Consider the following 12,250-nt stretch of genomic DNA (forward strand, 5'->3'; position numbering starts at 1 on the left):
AAAGGAGACGTTTTCCCCCCAAAAAAGTATCCCGGTATGGGGCCCAAGCACAGTGCTGATGGTAGCCAAGAAATACATACAATAGCTGCAATATCACTCCCTGGTTCAACTTCTTGCCAGCCCCGCAGTGCAAAGATGACGTGAAGTTCCCCCCAGAACAGCAGCTTTCCTCCCCACAAAAGAAAGCTCAACCAGATTAAGGCTAAGTAGGAAGGAAAGGCCCGTGTCAGAGCAGGACAGACACCACAGGGCTTGCTACAGCTTCTCCTCAGCTCTTATCCTAGTAGATCCCAGTGCCCTCCCTGCCCAGGTGGATTTGGAAAACTGTCTTAGAGATCCTAGACAAAGATAGATTATGCCTTGTCCATATTAGCATGAGCCAGAGCTCACACACACAGGTATGTCAGCATTGCATCAGAGCCTGCTCACCACACTGCAGATGAGGCTTTTTTTCCTGCCCAGCGGCACTTCTTTCATTGCCACACCACCACATGCTTCCAGCTCCAACTTCACATGCCCTGGGGAGCAGGAAGGTCGGCACTTGGTGCCAAAGGATGAAATGTTGAAATCCTCATCCAGCTGAGGTTAAATTAAGGGAGAAGGGATGGAGCATGCCAAACACAGTGAGCCTTAGATAAATGCTCATTGTCTTCACTGGTGGGTTTGAATAAGAAGGAGAAGTTCAGGATTTGGCAGACTGTATGTAAAACATTGCAGAACAACTGCTATGTGCATGCAGCTAGTTTTCATGCATAGTGTATGTAGGAGCATACCATATGTTTAAAGCATCAGGCAATCGGGCCAGTCTTGGATCATATTATAAAGCTTTCCTACAGTGTTGCATTTGTTCTAAACAGATGCATTTCTCCTTGCCTCCCTCCTCTCCCCCAGCTTCCCAGCCTGCCAACACTCACTTATAAGGAAACCAGGTGTCTATCTTTAAAAAAAGAAATAAATCAGTATCCAAAGGAATCTGTCCAGGAAGAAAGTAAGTGCCCATCTCTGCTATTTTTGTTTCAAACAGGAAATATGTTGCCAAACAAACTAACAAACGGACAAACAAGAATCAAAACAAGAAAAAGGGAGACATGAAAACTCATAGGAATTAGGTTCTGAATTCTGCAAAGCCAAATGCTAATTGCGCCAGCCCTCAAATGTACGGAACAGATGCATTCAAGAACAGAAAGTGCGCCAATGATAGCAGATATGCTCTGGATGAAACATGTCCTGCATTGATTATGAGAAGGGCTGGATGCTCTTGTCTTTAAAGTGTATGGTTTGATTTTATATTAATTCATCAGCAGCATCACAGATATCAGGGGCTCGTCTCCGCTCATTATAGGTGCTTTGCATATATGGTTGGAAAAGAACCACCATCTGATTTGTCTCATTGCTGCTCTCTGCTGTTGCTGTGTTACCCTGCTAGGGAGCTTTTGGCAGACCCCTCCATGTATCAGGAGCTCTGCCGGGCCCTGGCTCAGCGAGTGCCGGGTGCCCCGCCAGCGCAAGCAACTCTGCCGGCTGGGAGGAGAGCCCAGCATCTCCCAGCGTGCTGGGTGTTGGCAGCAGCTGGGCAGGGATGTGGAGGAAACCCGAGGCTAACTCACCTTGTGCACATCACCCTCAAGTGAGCAAGAGTAGCTCTGTCCTCCTGCAATGCTTCAAGTAACATTGCCTCCATCGGTCCCTGGGGGAACAGCAAAACCACCTTGCAGGTGAAAGCCAACAGGCACAGCAGAGCAGCTGGGAAACACTCGCAGCTGGCTCCCTATCCTTTACATGGAGTTCCCTCCACTCGTGCAAGCTCTTAAGGCCATGTTTTATATCCTAATTAAACTGAAAGAAAAGGAATTGGATAACAGTCTAAAAGATTTGCAAGCTACATCTATTTTACAAAATGACTCATGTTCCCACTAGTGTAGCTCATCAGGTCCAGCACATGCTCTAATGTGTGGGACTAATAGATTTGTAACAGTGATATCTAATATGAGTCTGTTCCGGTTACATACTTATCATGGGTCCTCGCAGGCTTTCCATCAAAGCTGCTGAATGAAAGCACTTTTTATTAAAGAAAGAGGAAAAAAACCCTCTTTGCCCATAAATCGCTCAGCACGTTAGCCCCCAAAACAATTCGCTGAGGCAAGGTCATATTTCCCTTACATTAATTTAGATCCTTGGAAAGTTCAATGAGATGAGAAGACAAGACAAAACACAAGAGGCTGTGTCTTCGGCTGCCATGAATCAGCGTTGCTTCCCATCAGCTGATAATCCAACCATATATCTAGAGGGAGCTATAGGAAATATATAACAATTTCTTTACGGTCTTGGGGTCTGGTAATGATGATCCATACATTGCCTTATTACTTGAGAAGGAAGGGAGTGACTACAAGGACAGACGATGCTTAGCATGTGAGAGTGGCTTTTACAGCCCCATGGGAAAAGCCCTTTTGATATCATCAGGCTCAAGTTTGTCCTGTGGTGTTGGGGGTCACCACGATTAAGTGGAGGGGAAAATATTTTGTTGCTTTGTTTTATTTCCAGGCAGTATTTCAGTGGGACAAGTCCTGATGCCAGTCACAGGCAGGAGTAGGACATGACAAATCAAGTTGCAGAGGGACAAGCTTAAGTGAAAGATAGCCATGATGATGATGATCTGCCTCTCATTTATCTCCCATCCGCTGCTCCGAACAGCAAGGAAAGCTGCCAGCTCTGAACCCTGTACCATGCGCTGTCCCTTTGATACCGCAGCTCTCTCCTTCATGTTTACACCCTTCAGATATTTTTAGGCTTTTTTTTTCCACATGCAGAAGTATGCGTTGTCATCTCGTAGCCTTGTTTAGCGGTTTGAAGCTTCCCACATAAATCATTTTTTCCAAACGTCTGATCATTTAGTGATCAGAAGGCAGAAGGGGTGGTCTGGTCGCTCTTCTTTTAGCTTCCTCCCAGGTCTCATTATCTGGTCACTTTGTGGTGGCCAGGACCAAGCGTGTGGTTCATTTTGAGGACAAATCAGAACCACATAGGGAAGGGCTGTTTCCTTCCCACGGCATAATTTGCCTCCATGGAGGCAGACGATTTTATTTGCAGTAATATACTATTTCAGAGTGATCTCCAATTTGTCATCTACTGGCATCTCAAGGACCCTTTCTGTACCTTACCTGGAACTGGTGGAAAATAGGTTGTCAAAACTGTTAATTTCTGATATAGTTGGAGGGGGAGGGTGTTCCCTGAAAACACCTTATGGTTTAGGATTAATGCTTTTTGGTGGAGGGAGCTTGATTTTTTAAATTGTGTTTACAATAAAAGCCAATCTTCTCCCCATGGGAAATAAGGTTTTAATCTGCTTCACTTTGAGACCTTCCAAATCTCTTCTTTTTGTGAGTTGTCTCAACTATTTTGGATAGCATTCTTGCACATACACATATTTGGCAGGTTTAACAGCAAGCAAATATCAAATTACAGTAACGGATTTGTGGGCACGGTCTGGTCCAACTAGACAGACAGCTAAGCACTATAAAGCGTTCTGTCAAATAATTATTCCCATTAAATTTCATTCTCCATAGTGGTCATGTTATCCAGATCAAACCCTTGGTCCTTCCTTAAAAATTCCTCAGAACATCCTTGTTTTCCCCCTCAGGCACCATTAAAACAAGCCACCCCAGATCATGAAATAGAAATACATTCAACCCATTATTCTGGGAAGAAAAAGCTGTTTCAGGCCAAATCCAATTATATACCATGTTTGTAACTTCATTCCAGAAAACCTTTGGAGCCAAATAGGTTCGTGTTAGCCATTATGGGGCATTTCTTACCAAAAAATCTCCTATTGCCGTAGTCACTCCTCCCCATCCCACCCTTGCAATGAACTCCAACAACTGGCAGATCTGAGCTGGTTGTTGACACAAAGGCAAGAAGTTGGGTGGTTGGGAGCAGCATGACAATTACCAGAGGCTTGACGAGTTCTCCCCTTTTTGCCCACCTCTGACCCCCGGCGCTTCCCAGCACAAGGAGCGGCTCCCAGGGCAGCGGCTTTGCAATCAGGACCCAACCGTGGGTTAGCGTTTCACTCTTCTTCAGGTATTAAACCTGTCACTGTACATGACAGGTTTTGCTGCTGTGAAATGCAATCCTGCCTCTTTACGGGCTCCATGGGTTACAGAGGGTGGTGGGTAACCATAGAAACGATGTTGTAAAACAGCATGGGAGTTGACGTGTAATAAAGTGCTACTGCCGTGCAACACCTGAACAGAGCCCTTCAGGAGGAGTCATTATGGATGCGCTTGTAATGGGTATGAGCAGGGATGTCCTGTGCAGAAAGTCAAGTGCGGGCTGGAGGACAGAGTTAGCATGGGAAGGCAGGTACCAACCATTAATGCAACTTGAAGTCCTTAAATTGAAGCCCAGAAACCCACTATATTTACACTGTTGTTCATTCAGCTTGTGAAAGGAGCAGGTCATGCTGAGCTCTGCTTCCTGTCCCCACACAGCTCTGGGCCTGTGTTCACCAAAATCTCCTACAAGCACCTGTAGGACCCTGCAAGCCTGGTCAGAATTTTCTGGAGGAAATCCTGGCTCTTCTTGGCTTGTTCCAAAGACCAGTTCATGTATGGAGAATACCCTTCTAATTACACAGAAGTACTTGAATATCAGATAGCCTAGAAATAGTGGTATTCAGTAACCTACAGTAACTTGCAGAAGCAGGTTCACAGATCAACATCATAAAAATATCAGCTTCTCTTCTTTCAAACAGAAGCTGAATGCCAACAGTGCTCAAACAGACATGCCACACCAAGGAGCTTTCAGTTTTAACACTGAGCTTCCTGACTGTTTCTTTCAAGACATTCCCATGAATCTCAGTATACTGTGGGGACTGTAGTGGGTACAACTATAAAAGCCATGGCTTCAGGAGGAGAGGAAGAGCAGATGCTCTTCCTCCACCTTCATTATTCATCTGCATTGGGGACAGTCACCATCTGGACCTGAGATTTCAGGCCAGCATTATTCCTTCTCTTGCCATATCTACACCTTCAGCAGTAGAAAACAGTGATGCAAGTGCAGCACAGTCCTACGCTGACAGTGGTTTCTGTCTGTGAATTCTCCTACACACAGGACATGATAATAAATCATACACAGAGCACACTGATCAATTCTGGCCGAGCAGTATGTTAGTCTCCAGGGCCAACAAACTAGCACTTAAATAAAGTTTCCTTGCTCAACGTGCTATGCTGCAATAAAAAAACCAACTTCTGCATCCCAGGCAGGTCATTTAGCCTCCTGTGCAAGGAGAATGTCAAAAAGATACACATGTAGGCATTAGGAAATGCTCTCACCTGATGTTCTCAGAGTGAGCTCTCCAACAGCTCAACGTTCCCCCTGTAGTTCTCCTAATAATTAATGGAAAATAGAGTCCTCTGGGAAAATTGTCACTGGGTAATTAATAAAAAATGAAAACGAGAGAGCAAGAAGAAAGAACAGAGATGTTGCAGAAAGCCTGCAAATTGAAAGAGGCAGACTTACAGTTGTGATTTCCTTCCCAGTCTCCGAGGGAACATAACGCGTGCTCCACGTTCATCAACGGCTCACTCAGGACTCTCCACTTCTTCCATTCACACTTCTGAAACAAGAGACATTGTGGTGGAAATGTTCGCGCCTTGCCATGTTTCTCAATGGCCCTGCATGCACTGACTTGCTCGCACAGATAGGGGAACGGCTGTCAAGGACAAATCTCCGGAGCCCTGCGGGTATCTATTACCAGGTGATCACTTGAAAATAAAGGTTGCTGTTTGTTTTCTACCTGTGGGTTCAATGTGCTTATCAGTTTGATGGGGGCGGTGCATTAAAACCCAGGAAAGATGTCCTTTCTCTATCAAAGCAGTGATGAAATGTCCTTTTGCCTTAGCATCTCTGAAACACCTCCCCAAAGAGCGAATGCTCTTCCTCATGCTCAAGCACATTTATCTCACTGCTCCTAAAGGAGACTAGAGAAGAGTTTAAAAAAACCCCAAACTTTCAAGGTCAAAATTGATGTCCTGTTGGGAAATGGGGATGAGGAACCATTGCTGGAAATGGCCATCTCCCAGCACTGTCTCCACCTGCAGTTTGCCAACATGAGTGCCTGAGCTATGACAGTTGCTGGGGAATCCTGAGAGGGAAGGGGATGAAGACGGATAGTCTTATGATTAAGCCAGAAGACAGGGATTCAAGGGATCTGGCGTCACTTATAGACCTCTTGCGCTGACTTTGGGCAAGTCAATTAACCTCTCTGTGCCTCTGCTTGCCATCTGTAAAATGGAGATAAGAGACTTCCCTACAGCACAGGAGCGTTCGAAGGAGACTTGTGTGTTTGACAGATGCTCTCATCCGATGCCAACAGGAGTCATGAGATTTCATTGACAGAAGAGTGATGGAGTGGAGAAGACCCACTGCCATTTGGGGTTATGTAGCTTTGTGAAAACTCAATAGGTATCCATTCTGCTTCCCTTGCCACCTCCTTTGCACCTGTCTGTCTTCCAAGGCACGAATGCTCTCTTGACCGAGCACTGGCTCCGACACCAGCTGTGGGAACTCACAAGTCTCATAGGATGCTTCCCGTCCCTCCACGAGGGCTCAAGCAGATCAGCGAGGATTTTTGCCACTAAAAAAAAAGTAATGGGAGTCTCAGAAAAAAAAGCCATGGAGAGGCCAGCCCTGCTGTACACGTATGAGTGTGGAAGTGCCCAAGGCGAAAGGCTCTGCTGCCCTGGGTCCCACTGCTCTTGCGCCCACAGGGCACCCGGATAAATCCCCACTCCTGGAGGGACATCCTGCCCATTGCAGCAGTGCGAGAGGCATCACAGGTGGGCTGGCCTGTCCATCTGTCCCACCACGCCACAGGGGCTTGCTAATCCCTCCAAACCCTTTACAGCTCTGGAAACAAGGGAACATAATTTGCCATTGTTTTTTGATTTCTGGATTTTTTTTAAGACGTCAGAAAAGAAAAGCATTCCTGTGCTTTCACAGGGAACGCTGTATTTCCCCTACCAGCTTCACAAGACAAGTTAAAGCATCTAATCCCGACCCTGGCAGAGCCCGCTTGACCCTTCTCTGCAAGGCTCGTGGGAGGATTTCTTTCCCTCTCCTGTTGGGTTTTTTTTTCCTTGTATTAAAATCCCATAGTGTTATTAAAAGGAATTGTTCAATTCCTTTAATTGGCTCAGAAGATAAATTCTTCCCTCAGCCCAGGGGTCATGGCCATCAGCAGCTATTTATTAGCTGCATTGATTGAGAAGAACAGCCTTTAAATGGAAATAAATTGAATTCTATGGCAAAGAGGATTCCATACAGGCTATTAATGTAAGGCAAGGAGCTTAGCAGTTTTATTTTTTATTTATTTGTTCCCCTCCTCAGCTCCTAGCTATCCTCAAGCTCCCAGCTACTTCCCATGTCTCTCACCAGCCATCCTCTCCTCACCATGGGGATTTCCTTACCTACCTGGGTGAGAGCAGGCACAAGGGTGATGGTGATGACGGAGACTTGGATGAGCTCAGGGAGGTTCCAAATCAGGTCCCCCGGAGCCAGTGGAGGAAGGAGGGGTGATGGGGAGCAAGTCGAGATGTCCACATGCATGCACAATAGAAATGAGAGGGGGAGCAGAGCTCTCCTACTCTGGAGCATTTTTATTATATTTTTGCCTTCTCCACTGCTCAGGGATTGTCTTTGCCACCCCCCTGTTGGCTCCAAAATACATTTCATGGTGCTCGCCTTCATTCCAGAGTTTAATTGCTTGAGATTGTTACTTGTAGGCTGTTAATTTATTAAAACCAGATCTCCCGTATTACTCTGGAGCCCAGAAAAATCATTGCCTTCTATTAAAGGCAGTGGCGCGTGCCCACTTGTCTTTTTTCTCCGGTCACCTCGGTAATTACAGCCCTCTGCTGAGATGGAAAACTCCCCCTACCAGCTAAACATCCTCCACAGGGCAGGTTCGGCTGAGGAACACGTACAGGAGACAAACTCACTCAAGGTGTAAACAGATATAACTTCTCTGATGTCCACAGAGGAGTGTGTGATTGCATTGGAGACACACAAAGCCTCTAAGCTGTTTGGGTCATGTTTACCCAGGTGGGACAAAAAGTGAAGTCAGGGGGTCCTGGCAACAGATGGTTGCTGGAGGCATCATGCAGACCAGACCTTGCCAAAATACGACGATGGATCCCCACAGCATCCAATGGAGCCAGCACTGCCCTCGCCCAACTAAGCACAGAAAGGTCTTCCTTGATTGTATGGGCCATCTTTTGAGTCAAACACATCCCTCAAAGCCAGACACTTGCACCATATTACTGGTGCCATGAGCACAGATGAGACTCCTATACCAGGAGATATACAGAGATATATACACATATATATATCTCCATATACCAGGTGGCTGATACAGGCCAGAAACTCCCCACTTCTTCTCAACCATCATCTCTCCAACAGGTCCCTCCATCTCTGAAAGGCTGCCCAGCTGCCTTCATCACGCCCTGGCTCTGCCCTGCCTTTGAAGGGCTTCCTTGGCAGCCCCATGCACACATCTGATCCTACAGAACTGCTCAATAGCATCTAAAATGCAGAAGTAGCATCCCTTAAGGCAATGCCTGAGCCTGGTTTTCAAACTCATAAAGGAAGGAAATCAACAGACAATTGGGAGATGAAAAATCATCACATATTTGAGATACTGCTGAGCAGCAGTGTGGGGTATGTCTGTCCCTCTCAGACTGTTTTCTGAGATCCTGCCATCACAAGAAGCAAATACCCGTCAATACATGACAGGGTCAACAGCCCACACAGCCACCTTGTGTCACGGCACAGTCCGTATTTTAGACACACAGTGTGCAGTCTCCCTCGAATTTGGGTGCCTCTGATTTGTGTCCTCACCTATATTTGGCACTGAGCTCCACTGATGTAAAAGTGCAAGCCCAAACATGGGCTAAAACCATCACCAAATGCTGGGATGAGGCACTGGATCCGGGCCAGCTGGGGGATGCCTTGTGGGGTTTCCAGCCTGCTGTCAGGAGAGCTCAGAAGTCTGAGTCCTCCTGCGGTCAAAAGGCCATCAGTGCTCCATGAGGCACCCAGACAGCCCGTGACACTTTTCACAAAAAGCGAGTGCCTAGGGCACAGCTCCCAGCACCTGCAGGCAGGTGCAGGCACAGGCAGAGGCACAAGCAGAGGCGCAGGCAGAGGCTCTCGTTACCCACCAGCCGACAATTATAACAGTACATTACAAGAGTAAAACAATAACATTTTGTTTATCTCCTAAATAGTTAGCTCATTTTAGCACTCTGCTTCCAAGTGCTAGATAATAACAGGATACCAGACAGGCGGTAGCTTTCTGTATCCAAAACAGTGTGGGTGCATCTGTGATTGTAAAGAAGTTGAGAGCTGCTGCTCCAGACTCCCAGTCCTGGAAGTGGCGTGGCTGGAGGTGGTGGTATGAGCTGTAGGTTAGACTGGATATGGGGATTTCTCAGGGATATGGAGCTGGGGCAAGCTAGACTAGCTGCTCTGGTGCCTGTGGACTGGCTTTGACCTACATCCTTTGAAGCTCTGGTTCCCTGTTCCTGAAACAGCCTGTGTTATTCTAGAACTGCTTTGCTTTTACCTAAGTACTTGATTTATTTTAAGTACAAATGTCTCAGGATCTAATCTGAGATCTGGAAGCAGGAGCACACAGCAAAAGATGGCACTTACAAAGATCCAAAAAACCCGTTTCATTTAGATTAAACAAGGCAGTTATTGTGTTTTAATATAGGAATTGATTATTGTAAGTATGCGTATTGAGCTTAACAGCTTAGATTTGTATCTATTTCATCACTGTTAATCTTTGATAAATATGTTTTTAATAATCTCTAGGTATTTATTGAACATAAAACTGTCTTGTGAAATTGAGGGTAAGATTGCTAAAGATACTTACTGTACACTACTTCAACACAAATTCATTATTAAAAACCTTTCACTGAGGTTTACTTTTAACCACAACATAACAGATGTGCATACTGCATAGTTAATCTATAATAAATATATTTGTAATAAACTATTGATATTTAACCTGCAGTAACCATCTTAATAAATAAGATACATGGAAATGGTTATTGGACAAGCTGCTCTTTTTAGCTCTGTCAAACACTTGGAGGATATGGGGTAAGAAGGAGGAAGGCTGTGGCCTGGTAGAAGGCAGTTTATTTATGAGTCCTCCACAGCCCTCACCTACCCTGGCCACTGGACTCATTGCTATTTCAGTCCCCAAATCTCCAGTCCCACATTCTTACATGGGTCTGCCATTTGATCTCAGTCCTGAGTCAAATTAACATTTGGCCCCAGGCGTCCATATGACTCCGGCAGGCTGTGCGATACAAAGGCTGTTAATTCAGCTCCTGGTGCCCTGAGATGATGCTCTGTCTGCCCAATAGCTTTGCAAAGTGGATAAACATCCTCAAGGGATCAGGAACAGACCAGAACCCATACCCCTGGGGTGGAAAAACCACAAGCTTTCTGAGAATATGGATCAACAGAGAAGCTCAAATGAGGAGATTTCAGCTTTGAACTCAGCGGAGGCCACCAAATGCCTTTGACACATGAACTAGACAGGACTCTGACTCCAAGCCATCAGAGGCAAAAGACTTGACCCACAGTGCTGCTTAGACCCCCTGGGATACTCTCAAAGATGTATTTGTCATTCTTTGCATCACTTAATGACTGAGGTTAGTTGCAACAAGCCAGCTCTAGCAGATACACACAAAATTTCACTCCCAGTACTAATCAAATGAGAGAGGAGCAGAATAATTCCTCCCATGTCCTCTCCTCTGGGTCCTGCCCCATTTGCTATATGGCCACTTGTACAGGCCCTGTAATCCTTCCTGTAGGCCACCGTCTGATTCCTATTTATCAGAGAGAGCCAAAGATCTTAACGTGCAACTTTTAATTGAGCTGTATCATCTGCCACAAACGTGAAATTAATGGTCCTACATCATAATCATAAATTCATACATAACCCCATGCACCAGCAAATAACTCTTTGCAGTGATACTACAATGGTAAGCTGATTTGCAAGAAGCGCACGCTACCCAGGAATCCTAATTAACCAAATTAACACCATCACTTCAAATCATGTCCCAGCAGTAGGACATTTCCGATTGGCCTCAGGCTGGAGCAAAGCAGCCAAATGAAAACCTGACTGCGTCTCCGCGGGTCCAGCAGGCTAACCCTTTGCTGAGGGAAATATCTGGTGCCCATCCACGCACACGAGGAAGGGAGCAAAAATCTCACGAGCATTTGTAGGCACCAACCCGAGACAGACTACGGCACAACGACGCTATGCAACAGAGGAGCTGTTCTCAGTTTCTCGTGCATTTCCCAAATTTAACCAGCAACATCAGGTACCCCTTCCTGCTATGCTGGCTTGCTCCAGGGATTGTGACACTGCCAAATCCCCCTGGAGAGTGCCAAATGTTGCTTTGGGTGAGCCAAGCAATGGGTCTGGGGTCATGGAGCAGAGCTGGTAATAGGAGCAGTCTCCACAAACCCCAAATCCATCTCCCTGAACCCACTTGTTTGCACTGGTTTCCGCTTGTGACTTGCCTGAGCTGTTTAGAACTCAACACCTTTTTTTTTTCCCCCTTCAGGTTAGTCAGGTTTTTCTATTTCTGCCACGGGAAAAACAAGTTGCTATTTTAGGAGCACGTGGGATTCAAGCCCACGACAGTCTCGGCACTCCCTGCATGAAAGATGAGATCCGTAACCTGTGTGCCAGAGGGACTGGCTCATGTCTCTCTACATGTTCAGCCTGGATGTTAGGGTGGCTCCGTCCCACCAGGGTTTTCACGCTGGGGCATTGAATGGCCTCGGCTCCCTGGGCACAGGGCCCAGAGCTCCCATCCCTGCTCTGAACTGATGCTCTAAAAGCTGGGGTAGGAGCTCCGGTCCAAGGGAAAAAGGAGGGTCCTACCAGAAGTGGGGTTCGAACCCACGCGGGCATGCGCCCATTGGATCTTAAGTCCAACGCCTTCACCACTCGGCCATCCTGGTGGGCTGCAAGCTCTCCCCTGGCCCATCAGCTCCTCCTCTGGAGGGCACACAACTCACCAAGCCCTTGACGTCCCAACCTAAGACACTTCCCGAGCCCAGCAACACCTTTCCCTCCTCACTGCTTTCTTTAATGTCCCTCGCAAACTGGCGGAACATCTCATTGGGAGGCACCAGGTCTTGTGGGCCATGGAGGACGGCACAGCCC

At 46.6% G+C, this 12,250-nt stretch overlaps 1 non-coding gene across 1 annotated transcript; it reads right to left on the reverse strand.

Moving 5' to 3' along the window:
* Window positions 1-11,962: 11,962 nt before the first annotated feature.
* TRNAL-UAA (transfer RNA leucine (anticodon UAA)) lies at window positions 11,963-12,045 on the reverse strand. The gene has a single exon. It is a non-coding gene; the product is annotated as a tRNA-Leu (tRNA).
* Window positions 12,046-12,250: the final 205 nt, after the last annotated feature.

This window comes from Gymnogyps californianus, chromosome 13, assembly GCF_018139145.2.
Source record: "Gymnogyps californianus isolate 813 chromosome 13, ASM1813914v2, whole genome shotgun sequence".
In the NCBI taxonomy this organism is placed as follows: Eukaryota; Metazoa; Chordata; class Aves; order Accipitriformes; family Cathartidae; genus Gymnogyps; species Gymnogyps californianus.